The sequence below is a fragment of the Podarcis bocagei genome (assembly GCF_964188305.1).
Source record: "Podarcis bocagei genome assembly, chromosome: 3".
NCBI lineage: Eukaryota > Metazoa > Chordata > Lepidosauria > Squamata > Lacertidae > Podarcis > Podarcis bocagei.
The window spans coordinates 3,600,679-3,617,605 of NC_138127.1; the positions used below are offsets into that span (position 1 = coordinate 3,600,679).

At 44.6% G+C, this 16,927-nt stretch overlaps 1 long non-coding RNA gene across 1 annotated transcript in view; it reads right to left on the minus strand.

Moving 5' to 3' along the window:
* Positions 1–6,917: 6,917 nt before the first annotated feature.
* The window catches only part of LOC308584539, a 53,165-nt gene continuing 43,155 nt past the window's right edge, over positions 6,918–16,927 (minus strand). Inside the window, exon 3 of the long non-coding RNA XR_014006901.1 lies at positions 6,918–7,306. This is a non-coding gene — a long non-coding RNA (uncharacterized lncRNA). The remainder of the gene's footprint in view (positions 7,307–16,927) is intronic.

Sequence of the window (16,927 nt, forward strand, 5' to 3'; positions counted from 1 at the left end):
GTGTTCCTCTCACCTGCTGACCTCTGGGTGTCCCCCGCTTTCTTCCTTTGCTCTTCCAAACACACTAAATAATGAACGCGTTTTATTTCAACCAAATAAACCTGTACAACAAAAGACATCTTAGATCCATGGGTGCTGTCTAATTCCTTCCTGCGTTTGATTTATAGCGTGGTCCCACAATCTAGTGAAAATAAAAGAACGCTGACATTATGTGTCATTAAGCTAATTTCTGGAGTGATTTACTCCCCGGGAAGTCTGAAATCCCGAGCAGTCACCCTGACCTTCTAAACAGTTTTACTTGGAAAGAAGGTGTTATCTTCTTAGTAAGCGCGTTTAAAACTACTTGCAAGTCAATGCCACCGAAAGGTCTACTCAGAAGGAAGTCCTATTGCATTCAATGGGGTTTACCCCTAGATAAGCGGGGTTAGTATCCATGGAACCAATGGGATTTACTTCCGAGTCGAAAAGTATATACTTGCAGCGTGTACGGGGAGAGAGAGGGAGGGGACTTATCGAAGAGAAGGGGACTTATTTATGCGTAAACGTGCCTAGGTTAGCGCTGTTACCTGAATGCGTTTAGGGCTAGAGGTGTGTTTGAACTTAAGTTGATAGATAACGCATCCCGATCCTAATCGCACCTACCTGGAGCCAATGTGCATCTGAAGGTGATTTTACTTCCCAACTGAATGGAAGAAAAGAAGGGAGTTGTTCAGAGAAGCAACAAGAGGGAAACCGGTTTGAATCCAGAAAGCGGTTTTGGTTCCGTTTCAGATGGCCGACTTCCTTACCCCAGTTTATAACTGAAGTGGTGGAAGAGAATTAACCCGGCATGCTGTAAAACGGATTGCGGCGGGGAATTGAGTCTTTAAAAACTGAGCTGAGTTCCCCTCTGGCTCAAAGCTCCCTCGGAGCGCAGCGATGTTTGTTTAAAACAGAAATATTTGGAATAGTCTCGCGGCGGAGAGGCTTGAAAGCGAAGCGAAGCGGGGAGGTTTAGACACGCCGCCTGCTTACTATCTCCTGATTGAATAATCGCTCCAGAAACCTCCAATTCTCCCGCGTGTTCAGTTTTGGTTTTTATTACCTCCCTTGTTCTGTTCACGTCTATTAATAAATCCGCGCTCGCTCGAGGCAGAAAGGTGACAGCCTCTCTTTCCCTCTCTCCCTTGAACACCGCGAACAGATTTTTTTTTTTAATCCCACTAAAACATGGAGAGAGTATCCTTGCCTTTCCCCCAGCGAGGATCTGTACCCGATTAGGAAAGAAGAGTCGGATTTAAAGAGTCTCATAAAACTTTTAAAGAAAAGGCATCCGCTTCCTAAAATGTCAGGAAACGTGCAGAGCGATCTCTGTAAATCTACTCAGAAATAAGTGCCACGGAGTTAAGTGAGATTTATTCCCATGTAAGTGTGCATTAGATTGCATCCTTGGAGAGCGAGATGATGATGATGAAATCAATAATGCTATTAATTAAGAATTCCGGAGTAGAAAATTGCCCCCTTAAAAATCTAACTATTTCAAGCGACAGGCGGGGATAATCCGGGGCCACATTAACTCGAGCGCAGGAAGCGATCCAAATGAGCTTTCATCCTCTGCGGGCAAAATCAGAAACACGGAAGTCAACGGGATATATATATATATGTTTTGCCACGGTTTTCAATGGGGACGCGTGTGTATGGATGACATCCGCGCGCGCCCCTGTCCTGAAAACTGGGCACGCGCGATCCTAAGTGCGCAAAGCAATCCTAACCACGTTTTCTTATTCAGCTGTCAGGGCAAGGGCTAAGCACTGCCCCATCGACACCAGCGGGACTTCAAAGCGCGTCGTTTAGGTTTAATAGTGACCTCTGTGTGTTGCTGTTTAACCCCCTCCGGTCCGGGCTCCTCAGTTCCCAAATGTTCTAAATGATAGTAAGCGCTACAAATTTGGAAGTCAGTAAGAATCGCCCCAAAAGAGTATGTGCGAGTGGAAGTGTGAAGCCTCTCCTGTGGAAAAGCAGCGATATCTGTTTCTGTACACACGGGCAGGCGAGGGGAGCGCTTCTAAGGTCTAAAATGGTTCACACGTTCCTCGGGCTGACACGGGTTTCAGCCGATTTACGGATTGCTAGCACAACCTTACTCTAAAGTTAGTCCCCCTTGAGTTCGATGGTGCAGCTACCCGGTTGCGCAGGTAACCCCACTTACTTGGGAGTAAGCTCCATTGACTTCAATAGGACCTCCTTCTAAGTAGACATAGTTAGGATTGCGCTGCAAAATAGTAACCAACAGAGACGTATCAGGGCCCCAGCTAAGACTGTCCCGTTGTGTCCCATTTATCTAGTATTTATCTAACTAAACATGAGTCTCTGTTTTTAGGGGAAACACCCGATTCCTTTGTGTTTCAATTGACCCTATTTATTAGGAAGTTGCTTGACCTCAGTCCTGGATCAATTTATTTCGGCCATAAATCTGCTCAGATCACGGACTTAACAGAATTGTGGAGCAGAGGTCTGCATGTTGAAAACTGAATTATTTCTGTTTAAGCAGTCTGTGGGTTTGTTTGTGAGGTGCTCGTAGCCTGATCCTAAAATACTCTAGAACGAGACCTGTTTAGTGATGCCTACAACATCCTTGTGTGCGCAGGACAGCAGCCGATTCGCTTCAAATCCTAGCGCCACTTACGCAGGGCTATCCAAAGCATGTTTGCTGATATAGGAAATGGCACTGAACTACACAGCGTCCACAGATAGTCCCTTCCCCAAAAGATTTATGCAGTCGCAGCTTAACAATGTAGAATTTCCTCTCCCGGTAACCCATACATCCGGAGTCAAACGGAAAACCTGAGCTGTGTAACCCCTTTTTAGAACGGCGGGAGAAGATCAGGGTCAATACGGGATTAAGGCAGGTCTGAAAATCGTAGTTTACGGTGCCAGGAATCCGGAGGGAGTGAAGTAGAAAGATCGATTTACTCCCACTTCAGTAACTAACTGTGTAGTCCTCATATGAACCCCGTTATAACTTATCTATCTATCTAAGTGTTGGAAGCATCATCTGGGAATATGCAATTGTCGCATTTGGGGATCAAACCTGCAACCTTGGTGTTATCAGTACCATGCTGATTTATCTCTCTGCAATTAGCAATAATCATTGCCTCGGGTTAACCTCACCGGCTATACATATTGGCTATATTGTTGTTGGCACCCGTGTGTTTCAGGAGTCCATGGAGGAGTGCGCCTTTGTGGGTGAAGTCAAACGGTTGGAAGGTTACAGCGCCTGCTGTGGCTGTAGAAACCGATATAGAGGAGACATGTTTTGTTGCAGCTGGGGCAGATGAAGGCGTCAAGTTTCTTCTCTCTGCGCTGCTCCCAGTGGTCATTCCTCCTCTGGTCACTGCTATGAATACAAGACCTGACTTTCTTACACACACACCCTATAATAACTGTCACACTGATACACCTGGAGGACCAGCCCAGACCTGGGTCAATTTGCTTTCGCTACTTGCTCGTGGGAAAGGGAGACCCGGGCAAGGGCGTCAGACAAGAGCAAGAGATCGGGTTCATAAACTGACCAGGCATTAAACGTGGGCACTGAAAGCCAGATTTGAGCCTCCGCCGGCCGCATTCCGGGCGCTGCTGCAGGAAGCGCGCTTCGCTGTGCGTGCGAGTATTTTTAACGAGGTTCTCTGCCTCGCGATGAAAGCTCGCTTCCTGCCCTGTTTCGCTCTCCCTGGAGGGCTATTCTTCCTTGCTCATCCTGGATCCGAGCACACATTGCCTTCGGCGTTCAGAGAGCGCCACCGATTTTAGCTGCTGTGTCACCACTTATACCTGGGAGTAAGCCTCATTAAACGCAGCGGGGCTTGCTTCTGAGTAGACGTGCGTAAAGTGTTAAGCGACTCCCTGAATAAATCCCCAATTTTTTTGGGGGGGGGCAGGGAATCTGTTGCAATCCCCATCGGATATTGATAAGCAAACAAAGGGCAGGATCGGAGTGCAGTTTTATTTATTTTATTTAAAGGGGAATTAAAAGACCTCTGCAACCAGCTCCATAGATGTTGCTGGTTTGGCTTTCTTAAAAAGGGGAGCGGGGAGGGAGCCCACTGCAGGGCTGCCAACGATATTGAGGGGGGGGGGAGGGAGCAGGCAAGCTCCGTCCGGCATAATCGATCACATGATGTGGCACATGCACACTATTTGAATAGTGCCCATCAACTTGAGGAGAGGCTCAAATATTTTATTGGGGGGCCGAGGAGTCTCTAGGAGTTGGCCCCCTTGTCCCACAATGTTTAACACTCTGTCTTTATTAAGATCGCAGAGGCTCTACGTGAGGAGCAAGATGACGCAATGAGGACTAGTTACTCCTTTTTGCACATCAGTCCTTTAAAAATAATAAAAATAAATAAATCGCGCAATAAGCATAAGGTCCAGGAAGCGCTGGAAGGGAGAATCTTCCATTCTGCTTCCGTACAATAAGGAAATGATACGGCTTTTCGTCGTCCGCTTTATTGGAGGTCACCTAATGACCACTAGAAGTCCCGCTCCTCCGCCACTTCTCTAGAGGTCGACTATTTGCTCTGGTCCTGATCGGAGGTCATACGCAGTGGGAGAGAGCGGACGACGACAAATCGTATCATTTCCTTACTGTACGGAAGCAGAATGAAAGATTCACCCTTCCAGCGCTTCCTGCACCTTATGCTTAATGCACGATTAAAGAAATAAGATTGATGTGCAAAAAGGAGTAACTAGTCCTCAGTGCGTCATCTTGCTCCTTATGTAGAGCCTCTGCGCTCTTATTAAAGGCAGAGTGTTAAACATTGTGGAACACAGGAGCCTTTGAAGAAGGACCGTAGGTCATGGGTAGAGCATCTACTTTCCATGGTCCCAGGTTCAACACCGGAATCTCCAGGTCGGACTAGAAAGCATCCCTTCGCTGCGGAGAGATCGGAGCTGGAGGGAAGGTTGTTCTCAAAACACACACACACACACACACACACACACACACACACACACACACACACGAGTTTTGCAGGGCGTGTGTATCTGGCGAATGCTTCAATACCACTGGATGGGACTTCCATGAAAACCAAATACTAGTGAAGGTTCATACGATCGTATTGGTCACAGATCACTGCAGATGGTGACAGCAGCCACGAAATTAAAAGACGCCTGCTTCTTGGGAGAAAAGCAATGACAAACCTAGACAGCATCTTAAAAAGCAGAGACATCACCTTGCCGACAAAGGTCCGTATGGTTTTCCCAGGAGTGATGTATGGAAGTGAGAGCTGGACCATAAAGAAGGCTGATCGCCGAAGAATGGATGCTTTTGAATTATGGTGCTGGAGGAGACTCTTGAGAGTCCCATGGACTGCAAGAAGATCAAACCTCTCCATTCTGAAGGAAATCAGCCCTGAGTGCTCACTGGAAGGACTGATCTTGAAGCTGAGGCTCCAATACTTTGGCCACCTCATGAGAAGAGAAGACTCCCTACAAAAGACTCTGATGTTGGGAAAGATGGAGGGCACAAGGAGAAGGGGACGACAGAGGATGAGATGGTTGGACAGTGTTCTAGAAGCTACCAGCATGAGTTTGACCAAACTGCGGGAGGCAGTGGAAGACAGGAGTGCCTGCCATGCTCTGGTCCATGGGGTCACGAAGAGTCGGACACGACTAAACAACTAAACAACAACAACATTGGTCACAGAAGAGGACATTCCGTGTGGCCAAGGGCATATCTTGACCTCAAGTCCATTGGTTGCCTACATAATGGTCTTTAGATACGTTAATGGGGAGGGGGGCCCTCCAGATAACGTTGGGCTACTACGACCCCCATCTCCTTGACCCCTGGCTGGGGCTGATGGGAGTCCAACAGCATCAGTAATGCGCCAGATCCTCCATGCCCCTACTTAGGGGATAGCCTTCTAGCCTCTGCACCCGAGGTGAATATTGAATATTGGTGGGGGTTAAGCCCCACCCCACATAATTGATCACACGACACGGCACACATTTGAATGGCAATGCCCATCAACCGGGGGTGGGGACGGCGGGGCTGGATCCCTCAAATATTTTACTGGGGGAGGGCAAAGTGATCTCGACCCATAGGAGCTGGTTCTTATGCTCTGGGCACCAGAGCGCACTTTCCGCGCAAACTGCACTGGTCACGGCAGTTGGGGCTGGGGCACGGTGGGTCTGATAATGAGTTGTGGAGGGTTACGCCTGAGGAAGTGGGTACTAGGATTGGAGCCAGGGGGAAATGACTCCTCCCAGTAAGGAAACGAAGGAACGCGAGAGTCGCAAATGCGCGCGTTGTTCATCTCCCTCCGCGGGTTCAGTGAGCGCCGCCGGCGGTCGACACTTTTAAGGTGCCCAGAGGGTACCAGGCTTGCTGTAAACCCGTCCACCCCAGATCTCTGGATCTGGCCCGTTTCCATCTGGACAAGCGTTTCACCATCCTCCTCCCGGACGCCTCTCTTCCTTTCCCAGCTGGCAGTCCTCGCAGCGCGCTCAGAAAACGCTCCTGATCTATCTGAAATGATGCCTACCCAGTCTCGTCCTCACCGTCCCGGGTTTCAACTGACACTTTCCCGGGGAAAGCTGGTGGGGGGACGACGACAAACAACTCCCAACATATTTGCGAAAACGATACTTTTTCCTAAGGGGGGCGGGGCTTGTTTATTTCGCTCCAAAAGAACAACAACTAAACAAAAACGAAATGGCCAGACAGGAACTGATGTTCACAGCAGCAGCATCTTTAAAGTTAGGGTTCTTAGAGAAATGTTTCATCATTGAAACCTAGGGTACCATTTTTAAATTTTAATTTTCTTCCTCAAAACCCAGGGTACCATTTTTTATTTGAGAGAGAGAGAGAGAGAGAGAGAGAGAGAGAGAGAGAGAGAGAGAAGGACACAGAGTCTTGGGACACCTTAAAGACCAACACATTTATTGTGACATATAAGACATTAAAGCTTATGTCATACCAAATGTGTCTTTAAGATGCCACAGTACTTCTTTTCTGCTGCAACAGACTAACAATGCTGGTCAGAAATCACTGGTAGAAGGCAGTCTTCACTGGGTGCTTTTATACAGAAGTCAGCTGTGCAAAAGTATTGCTTTTCTCTCCCGATTTCTCTCTCTCTAGGTGAGGGTTAGTGGCTGCTGTTAGATCCCAGGACTCTTCCTTCCAGCTTTCTTTCCTTCTTTCATTTGAAAAAGGAAGCCATCTATCGAATTTTATTTTAGAAGAAGAGTGAAACAAAAGGAATTCAGTGCAGGGTTTGGAGAAAGGCTGCGGCTTTTATTTTACAGCACTCTGCTTTATAGATTCGTCCTGAGATATGAAAAAGAGGAGACACAGAGAAGAAAAAAAAATACTAATGGACAAAATCTGAACAGCCTGTTTGGAATCTAGAGCTCCCCTCCCTGAATCAACGTGAGTCTGCAAAAGATAACTTTTTAATGCTTCTATAAAAATCTGAAACCCATCACTTGCCAGTAACTCATCCATAATGTGAATAGGGTACCTCAGGGGTATTTGAGATCAAAATGACCAAGTTATCGGACTGCTGTGCATAAGCGTGAATATGCATGAGCTGTTTTATATGGCTGCAGCTGTTTCGCCTGCAGATTTGGGTCTCTTTCCTCCAGCCCCCTTTAGTGCATCCTGTACAGCAGTCAAATAATCTGAGGATTTAGATGTCCCTGAACAGTCATTCACATGATGGATTGTAACGACTCAGTGGCTCCTCTGGTCAAATACCAGCTTTTCCAAACAGAAAGGGCTGTAATCAAATGCACAATTAAACTTTTTTTAAAAAAATATTAAAAAATCCCATTGACTTCAATGCATGGATCGTTCAAGCACCATCTCTCTGATTTTCAGTGGGGTTTAAAAATGGGCCCAACAGAGCTCAGAAACACGTCCCACTGAGTTCAGTGGGCCTTACTCCCAGGTAAGCAGCTCTAGGATAGTAGCCTAAATATCTTAAACTAAATCCACATACCCTGATCCAGGAAAAGAGAGCCATGTGCAGAAGCCGATATCCACACGTACAGTTGTTGCAAGTATGAATACTATGAGTAATAGTAATGTTGTTGTTGTTGTTGTTTAGTCATTTAGTCGTGTCCGACTCTTCGTGACCCCATGGACCAGAGCATGCCAGGCACTCCTGTCTTCCACTGCCTCCCGCAGTTTGGTCAAACTCATGCTGGTAGCTTCGAAGACACTATCCAACCATCTCGTCCTCTGTCGTTCCCTTCTCCTTATGCCCTCCATCTTTCCCAACATCAGGGTCTTTTCCAGGGAGTCTTCTCTTCTCATGAGGTGGCCAAAGTATTGGAGCCTCAGCTTCACGATCTGCCCTCCCAGTGAGCACTCAGGGCTGGTTTCCTTAAAAATGGATAGGTTTGATCTTCTTGCAGTCCATGGGACTCTCAAGAGTCTCCTCCAGCACCATAATTCAAAAGCATCAATTCTTTGGCGATCAGCCTTCTTGATGGTCCAGCTTTGAATAAATCATTCATCTGTAGGAATCCTGTATTCAAGGCAATTTGGATGCACCAAATGGACTCTCCACTCTGTGTGTGTGCATGCGCGACTAGAGCCACACTTCCCTGTCCATGCCCACTAGTTGCGTATGACAAGAATTGTACTAGGACTTGGTGGTAGTTGGAACTCACTGAGATTGGTAGGGCGGAAGGCAGGGTGATCAACATTAAATGGAAGCATTCAGTGGTAGGCAGAACCAACGCAATGAAGTTTAGCCCCTACCTTCCACCCTGCTGAGTTCTACAAGAGGAACATTAAGACTGAGGAGGAAGCTGCCAGGCAGTGTCACCCTCTTGGGCAGGTTGTATGTAGCCAGACAGGCAGGTGGGGGCTGTCTGAAGGCAGATTGAGGTTGATGGAGCAGTGCCTCCTTTGCCCTGATGGACCATAATATGTCCAACAGTGGACTAGTCTCCCTCAGGAGGTTGTGGACTCTCCTTCATTAGAAGTTTTTAAGCAGAGGTTGGATGGCCATCTGTCATGGATGCTTCAGTTGAGATTCCTTTCATTGCAGGGTTCCCTTCCAATTCTGTGATTCTATGAGACATCAGCTATAGCAGTATCTACTGAAACTCTTAGGGTTTATTGCTGAGAAAAGAGGCTAAGTACTTAATTGTCGTGCATTCCTTTCTAATGCCAAGACTAGCTTTTTTTTGTAATGTGAGGAAGAGCCAGTGTGGTGTAGTGGTTAGATGCAGCACTAGGACCTGGGAGACCAGGGTTCGAATCCCCACTAGGCCATGAAGCTCCCTGGGTGAGCTTGGCTCAGCCACTCTATCTCAGCCTAAGCTACCTCACCGGTTTGTTGTGGGAATTAAATGAGGGGGAAGAAATCATGGAAGCCGCCTTGAGCTCCATGGAGAAAATGTGAGATATAAATGCAATGAAATAAATAGAATGTGTCTGGACAGCCTGTGCGTATGTGGTGGGGCTGCCCTTGATGACTGTCCACCTAGAAGCTTTCGGATAGCAACTACTGCTTCGTTTAGTAATATACATGAGAATGAAAAATACTCTGGAAGAGTGCTCATGTGATTATGTAGTTGGACATCAGAATTGGACATTTGCCGATTATACAAAGCTTTACAAGCTTGATCTCTGCTGGGCAAAGTCTGGCACTGTGACTTATTCCAGGACTTTCAGAGACTTCAGTTTGATACTTTTGATGTTTTGCATTATTCCATAAAGTTTTCTATTCTGTAATTGTTTCTGGCCATCCTGTTGCTTTCGATATTGCTGAGTCATATTTTGCAACACAGGGGTAAACAAACAAGCTTGATATACGCCTAGCTGGTGCAAAACATCTCCAACGGGGGGGCTAGATTACCGGGAGCATGTTTATACCAGTGTTCCAGTTTTTGCACTTGAGACATCCCCATAGTATGTTATGCATAATGCAAGCTGTTTAGTTAAAAAAAAAAGAAGCTATGCTACTGGTAATGACAAGACCCACCCCAAGGAACTGTTGGGGAACTTCTCCAATGGGAGAAATTCAGTGAAATGTTTTCCCCAATTTCCCAGAAGTATTGGCTATACTTGCCATAGGTTGTGGACTCTGATGGTATATACAGTGGTAACCTCGGGTTACATACGCTTCAGGTTATATGTTGCATTATATGCTGCATTATATGTTGAAAACTTTTAAGAAAATTAATGTGGGAAAAAATGTTCTGAACTGTGAATTACTATTAAGCCTGGCTACCTGCTCAAGTGAGGGTACAGGTGGTTTGCAAAATATTTGCAGAGAGAATTGGAGTCTTTGCACCCCCCCCAAAAAAAAATCTGATTAGTCTGGCATTTGACACCTGCATATTATGTTTTCAGGACCTGTTCCTGTGGTTGTAATTTGTTTTAATAATTCTTAATATTTAATATTAAATTGTTGCAACCTGCCCTGGGATCTGATGGTGAAGGGCATGTAATAAATTGAATGAAATTACGTTCAATTTAATTTAATTTATTATTATTAAATTAAGGATGGAGAAGTGGGGCTGACATGCCACGTTGCAAATGCACACCTCACCATGATTGAGGACTCATAGCAAAACTGTCCAGCATAACTATCTAGAGTTTGAAGCACTACTTTTTAGATCATCACAATATTCTCACCTTGAGATCTTGCCCTTCCTAGCAAAACAACAACAACAACAACAACAAATCAGCAGCCCAGGTTCAGGTGTTCACATACAACACTCATTGCCTTTGATTGCCCTCATTTGCCCAGGCAAATGATTTTTTGGAATTACCATTTGGGTTTTAAATTTTTGTCTTATTGCATTTTTAATGACTATTGTCGGTCTTGAACTGTATTTATATATTGTGTGAGTTAATTTTATTCATGCTTTTATACACTGTCCTGGGACCTTTTGATGAAAGGTAGTTAAGAACTAAATAAGGAAAATTTGATGTTGTAAGCAACGACAACAACAACAAATTGTTATTTGCTGCTCATCAAGCTGGGTTGCTCCAGGTACTCTGGATGGCTCACAGCAAAAATGGTAAAAGCACAATACGACATTATTATTATTAATATTAGTTTATACACTGCCCTACACCCGGAGGTCTCAGGGAGGTTCACAGAAAATATCACAATATATATAACTAGAATAAAAACAACTTAATAACATCCCCCCCAAAAAGAGTCACATTTTAAAAGGGTATAGGATGTCAAACAGATCAACTAAAGGCCTGGTTGAAAAGGAACGTTTTTGCCTGGCACCTAAAGGTTTGTAATGAAGGTGCCAGGCAAATTTCTCTGGGGAGAGCATCCCACGGACAGGGAGCCACTGTAGAGAAGGCCTGTTCTCGTGTTGCCACCCTCTGGACCTCTCGTGGAGGAGGCACACTAAAAACTTCCTTGAACAGGGCTGCCTTCAGATGTCTTTTAAAAATCACATAGCTGTTTATTTGTTTGACATCTGCTGGGAGGATGTTCCATGGGGTGGACCCAGCTACCAAAAAAGGCCCTTGTCTAGTTCCCTGTAAGAGGTGAGGCTCTCTCACAATGAGGGAACCACTAGAAGGCCCCCAGAGCTGGATCTTGGGCTGGACAATGGGGGTGGAGACGCTCCTTCAGGTATACAATATCATTATCATCAACAACAAAACATTTAAACCTGGGTTATGGTTGGCCCAGTTTGGGACTCCTTTGCCACTCAGAGTTGCCAGGCGGGAAGAAATCTGACCAGCACAATGTCTCTCATCACTGCTAAGCTGTGATGGAACAGACTGGCCTTACCAAATAGCTTTAAAAGGCATAGGAACCATTAGTGGATAAGACGTTCAAAACTGTAGCCTGGTTCTGTAATCCTCTGATCTAGTACCTGTCCCCCACTCCCAATTTAGTGTAGATGTGGTAAACCACTTGTTCACAGTTTCCCCGTATAAACACAAGCCAGTGAATCCTTAGCACCTTCATACTGTAGCTTAAGGGATTAGTAAGAGTTCAAAATCGTATTAGAAGTGTGATCTGGCATCAAAACCTGGAGTGCAATTCTACACAGCTGCTTAGGACTAAGTCTCACAGGGCTTACTTCTGTGTAGACATGTCCAGAATTGCACTACAACCCTACTGATTGTTGCAAGGATAAATTCAAGCTCTAAAAACACTCAGCCAGGTTAGTCTGATAGCTGTGAAAAACCTAAAAAAGGTAAAAAGGTAAAGGACCCCTGGACTGTTAAGTCCAGTCAAGGGCGACGATGGGGTGCTCATCTCGCCTTCAGACTGAGGGAGCTAGCGTTTGTCCACAGACAGCTTTCCAGGTCATGTGGCCAGCATGACTAAACCGCTTCTGGTGCAATGGGACACCGTGACAGAAGCCAGAGTGCAATGAAACACTGTTTACCTTCCTGCCGAAGCGGTACCTATTTTTCTACTTGCACTGGCGTGCTTTCAAATTGCTAGGTTGGCAGGAGCTGGGACAGAGCAACAGGAGCTCACTCCATCACGGGGATTTGAACTGCCAACCTTCCAATCGGCAAGCCCAAGACCACAGTGCCACCTGCATCCCTGCAGTGAAAAACATACTGCAGCTGGGATGGAGGTACCAGTGGCTCCCTGGGTGTTGCTGTAGTCCAGCCTCCACAGGTACCAGCCAACCTTACCAATGGTCAGGGATGCTGGCAGCTGTAGTCCAGCAACATCTGCAGGGTCAAAGGCTTCCCATCTCATCTTAGATGAGGGGTGGGATACACGCATCAACTATGTATTTTGGAAAGTGGTTTGCCTGTTTGTTTGTTCGCCCGGTGTCCAGAAACCTTGTGAGATATCATTGCCAAACTCATCAGAAAGGTTTCTGCCATGGGGCTGGCGATTTTTGTTGATGTTGGGCCACCAACTGCCTCTGTCAACCAAGATGGTGGACCAAAATATCACTTTGGTGTGACTTTTCCTATTTTGGGGCATAGGTTCAGCCACCTCTCAAAATACCGTTCCAAACTCAGCATGACGGTTCCTAAGATGGGAGTGGCAGCCTTCTTCAATGTTTGGACACCGGTCCCTATTATGAGTCAAAATGGTGGACCTAAATGTGACTTTGACCATTTTTTGGGGGGAATAATTTTGCCACCTCACATGATATTGCCAAACTCAGCACAAGGGTTCCAAAGGTTTTGTGGTGGTGGTCAACATCAATGTTTGGGTGCCGGGTGCCATTCTGAATCAAGATGGTGGACTCAAACATGACTTTGGTATGACTGTGCCCATTTTTTGGCACATGTTCAGCCATTTCTTGCGATATTGTCCCCAAACTCAGCATGAGGCTTCCAGAGGGGGAGATGGCAGTGTCTGCTGGTGTTTTGACACCAGACACCATTTTGATTCAAGATGGTGGAACAAAACATGACTTTGGCATGATTTTGCCCTTTTTTGGCATAAGTTTGGCCACCTTTTGATATATCGTTGCCAAACACTGCGCAAGGTTTCCTGGGGTGTGTGGGGCAGTCTTTGTTGATATTTGAATGCAAGGCACCTTTTTGGATCAAGATGGTGGACTAAAATGAGACTTTGGTCACATGATGTGTCCAAACACACAAATTATACTATCTATTTAAAAATAACAATATATATTTGATTTCTAAGCATTACAGGGCAGTGTCAAAAACTCCCTACTAGTAATAAATAAATGAACAATCTTTCTAAGCATTCTGCTTAGGCAATGACTGGCAGCTGGGCATGATGTATCCATATATCCTGTCCATACTTCATGGATATGAATAAAACAAGGTAATAATGTGGGAAAATATGAACAAAGTGTTCCTCCTAGAAGATTTTGTAAAAGCGAGCTAGGGTGGGACTTGCAATTGGGTTCTAGATAAGGGACATGAGCCCAGTCACTCATCTGGAAGTGACAATTGTGAACATATTTTTTCCAGTCTCAACAGAATGATTATTCACATTTTAACCTTCCGGTTCTTATACTTTGATCCTAAACTGGATGTTGTGACTCACCTTCCTTCTCTCACACACGTAGAAGTGTACCCAACTGTCATTTCCTCCTCAACGACTCTGGGGAAAGTTGAAATCAGAAAGAAAATGTAGCAATGATTGGATGATTCAGTAGAGGTGAGTGCCCTTGAGGAAATGGCTGGAACAACCCAGATCCCCAGATTGGTGCCATTATGTGGAAGTCAAATCCATTTGATTTGATTGTATGCATCTCTAGGTGGAAAGCTTCACTCATTTTTCTCTCATGTCCTGTTTATCAGCTAAAGAAGAGATGGAGAACCAGTAACCCCCCAGATGTTGCTGGATTCTAATTCCCATCAGCCCCAGTCAGCACAGCCAGTGGTTAGGGATGATGAGAGGACCACAGAAATATGTAGAGGACCACGGATTCCCCGTCTGAGTATTAAAGGCATAAGAGCAGTTTGCAGGCTGTCTTCCACTCAGGCCACTTACAAGGCAGCAGGAGAACAATGTCTTGTGCTTTAAATCAAAATTCCAAGGGTGACATCCAACTTTAGTCTTTGAAATCATATTTGGATATCACCCTATGTAGATGCATCTTGTCTGATGCAGCAGAATTGTCAGATATTTGTTATGGTGAATGATTGCACAGACCCAATACCCACTCACCCCCCCACTTGCTTCATTTAGCAAAGGCTATGTTGCAATACATATATGAAATCTTATGAAATCTTTACATAATGATACACATTATATTCGTAAATTCACATTTTCACATTTCATTATGTACCAACATTTATCCATTTCTTATTTCTTACCCCGTGTCTTCCCTCCACCCCTGCGTGACTTCCTTGTTATTATTTTGTAACTTTATTATTGAGATTGTATTTTTGTATCTTAATAATGAAACATTCAATCTTATATATCTGCTTAGCTTAGCTTAACTTTGTGAAATCAGTCTATACATATCAATAAATTCTTGTTGGAGCATCTTTTCGTCATGTATTCTTCTACACATTTCCATTCCTGTTTGAGATTTTGATTAGATTACATTCTAATTGTTGCCGTCATTTTTGCTAATTCAATCATTTCAAAAAATTTATGTTGCCAATCTTTCAATGTTGGTACTTCTTCTGATTTCCAATTTTTTGCAATCAATAACCTTGCGGTGGCTGTTGAATCTAAAAAGATTCTCTTCATGTCTTTGGGGATGTCATTTGTTATAATTCTTAAAAGGAATGTTTCCGGCTTCTGCAAAGGCTAGCATTTCAGTACAACCTGTGACTGCATATTTTGCAAAGTACTTGAACTCCAAAAGATATCTATAGCTTCTTTTCCTTCCCATTTGTCATATAAGCCTTGAGTCAATGTCCTAACCCTCAGACTGACAGGTCCCAAGGATGCCAGCAATGGAAGCCAGCCACAATGCAGTATGTCAGGTTAAGGAGGTTTCACTTCCGGGTCAAGAGCTCAAAGCGATACACGTCAAACGAACGACAATTATTGGGTTCACTTACTAAACACACCTTAGACTTCCTGTTTTTGTAAGACACTAAAGATAGACTGCTTTTGAAGTTGTAAAAATAAATGCACATTGACACAATCACAGATATAATGCTAAGACTCCAGCTGAAACCTGGAAAAGCATAGAGGAAGTCATCTCTTAATGTAGTCCCTTATACTTGGAGTAGTGCATATAAAGGTCATCCAACAGAGGTTGCCTCTGCCTCCTGACCTTCGGCGATCAGAAATACCAAATGTGATGCAATGCCCAAGTCTTATGGGGGAAGTTAAGCAACTGGCAGAACATTTAATCTCCAGGCAAGAATTACCCGCTCTTCGCAGTTCAAGGTCAGACTCTCGAGGTTACTTTAAGATACACGTCGTGTACAGACTTGTACTTGAATAAGAGTTTTCTTCTAGGATGGAGAATGTTAAAAAAAAAAAGTGCCACAACAGCAAGAATCTTGAAGAAAATGCGCCACCTGCTGGTTACAAAACCAGACTTGTTTCAATTACGCTACACTCGAAGTAGAGGAATTTCATTTTAATGACTCGAACCATTCAGTTAGCAGTTCAAACTGAGAACAGATATATATATATATCAGATCATTATCCCATTAATTCCAGCCCATGGAGGAAAGACTTGTCTTGCTAACTAGCTTTGCCCGGGTCTTCCCTTGCCTATTTGTTTTGCAACAAGGGAAGACACAGCGCAAAGCTAGTTAGGCTCAAGTAACATTCTTTGTGTCCAGTTATAATTGATATATATTTCAACCACAGCCTGTATTTTCCCCTTAGTTTTTAAGGGCGATCAAATCAAATCAAATAACATTTCTGGTTAATTTTTGCTTGTGCTGTAGGTTTATTTCTGAAAAAGTATGCAAAGCACATATACCCTTTCTAACTCTTGGGCCTGCCAATCAGGAGGTCGGCGGTTTGAATCTGTGTGACGGGGTGAGTTCCCATTGCTCTGTCGCAGCTTCTGCCAATCTGGAAGTTCGAAAACATGCCAGTGCAAGTAGATAAACAGGTACGACTGTGGCGGGAAGGTAAACGGTGTTTCTGTGCACTCTGGTTTCCATCATGGTGTTCCATTGTGCCAGATGTAGTTTAGTCATGCTGGCCCCATGACCTGGAAAACTGACTGTGGACAAACACTGGCTCCCTCATCCTGAAAGCGAGATGAGCACCACAACCCCATAGTCACCTTTGACTGGACTTAGCCATCTAGGGGTCCTTTACCTTTACCTTTTACCTTTGTAATTCAATTGAGATGCGTACATTAGTGAAAAACATATAATGCATTCTTATTGAGAGGAAATTGCTTATAAAAATGTGTACATCAGCCAAAGTGGCACATAAAATATGTATCTTAGGATAAATTGACATTAAAAAGTTGGCAAATTTTCATGAGGACTTAAACGAAAATTGCAAAGTGATGCAGAAAAGTGGAGAACTAAAGAGTGGAAAAGCAAGAAACCAAGAGAAATGGA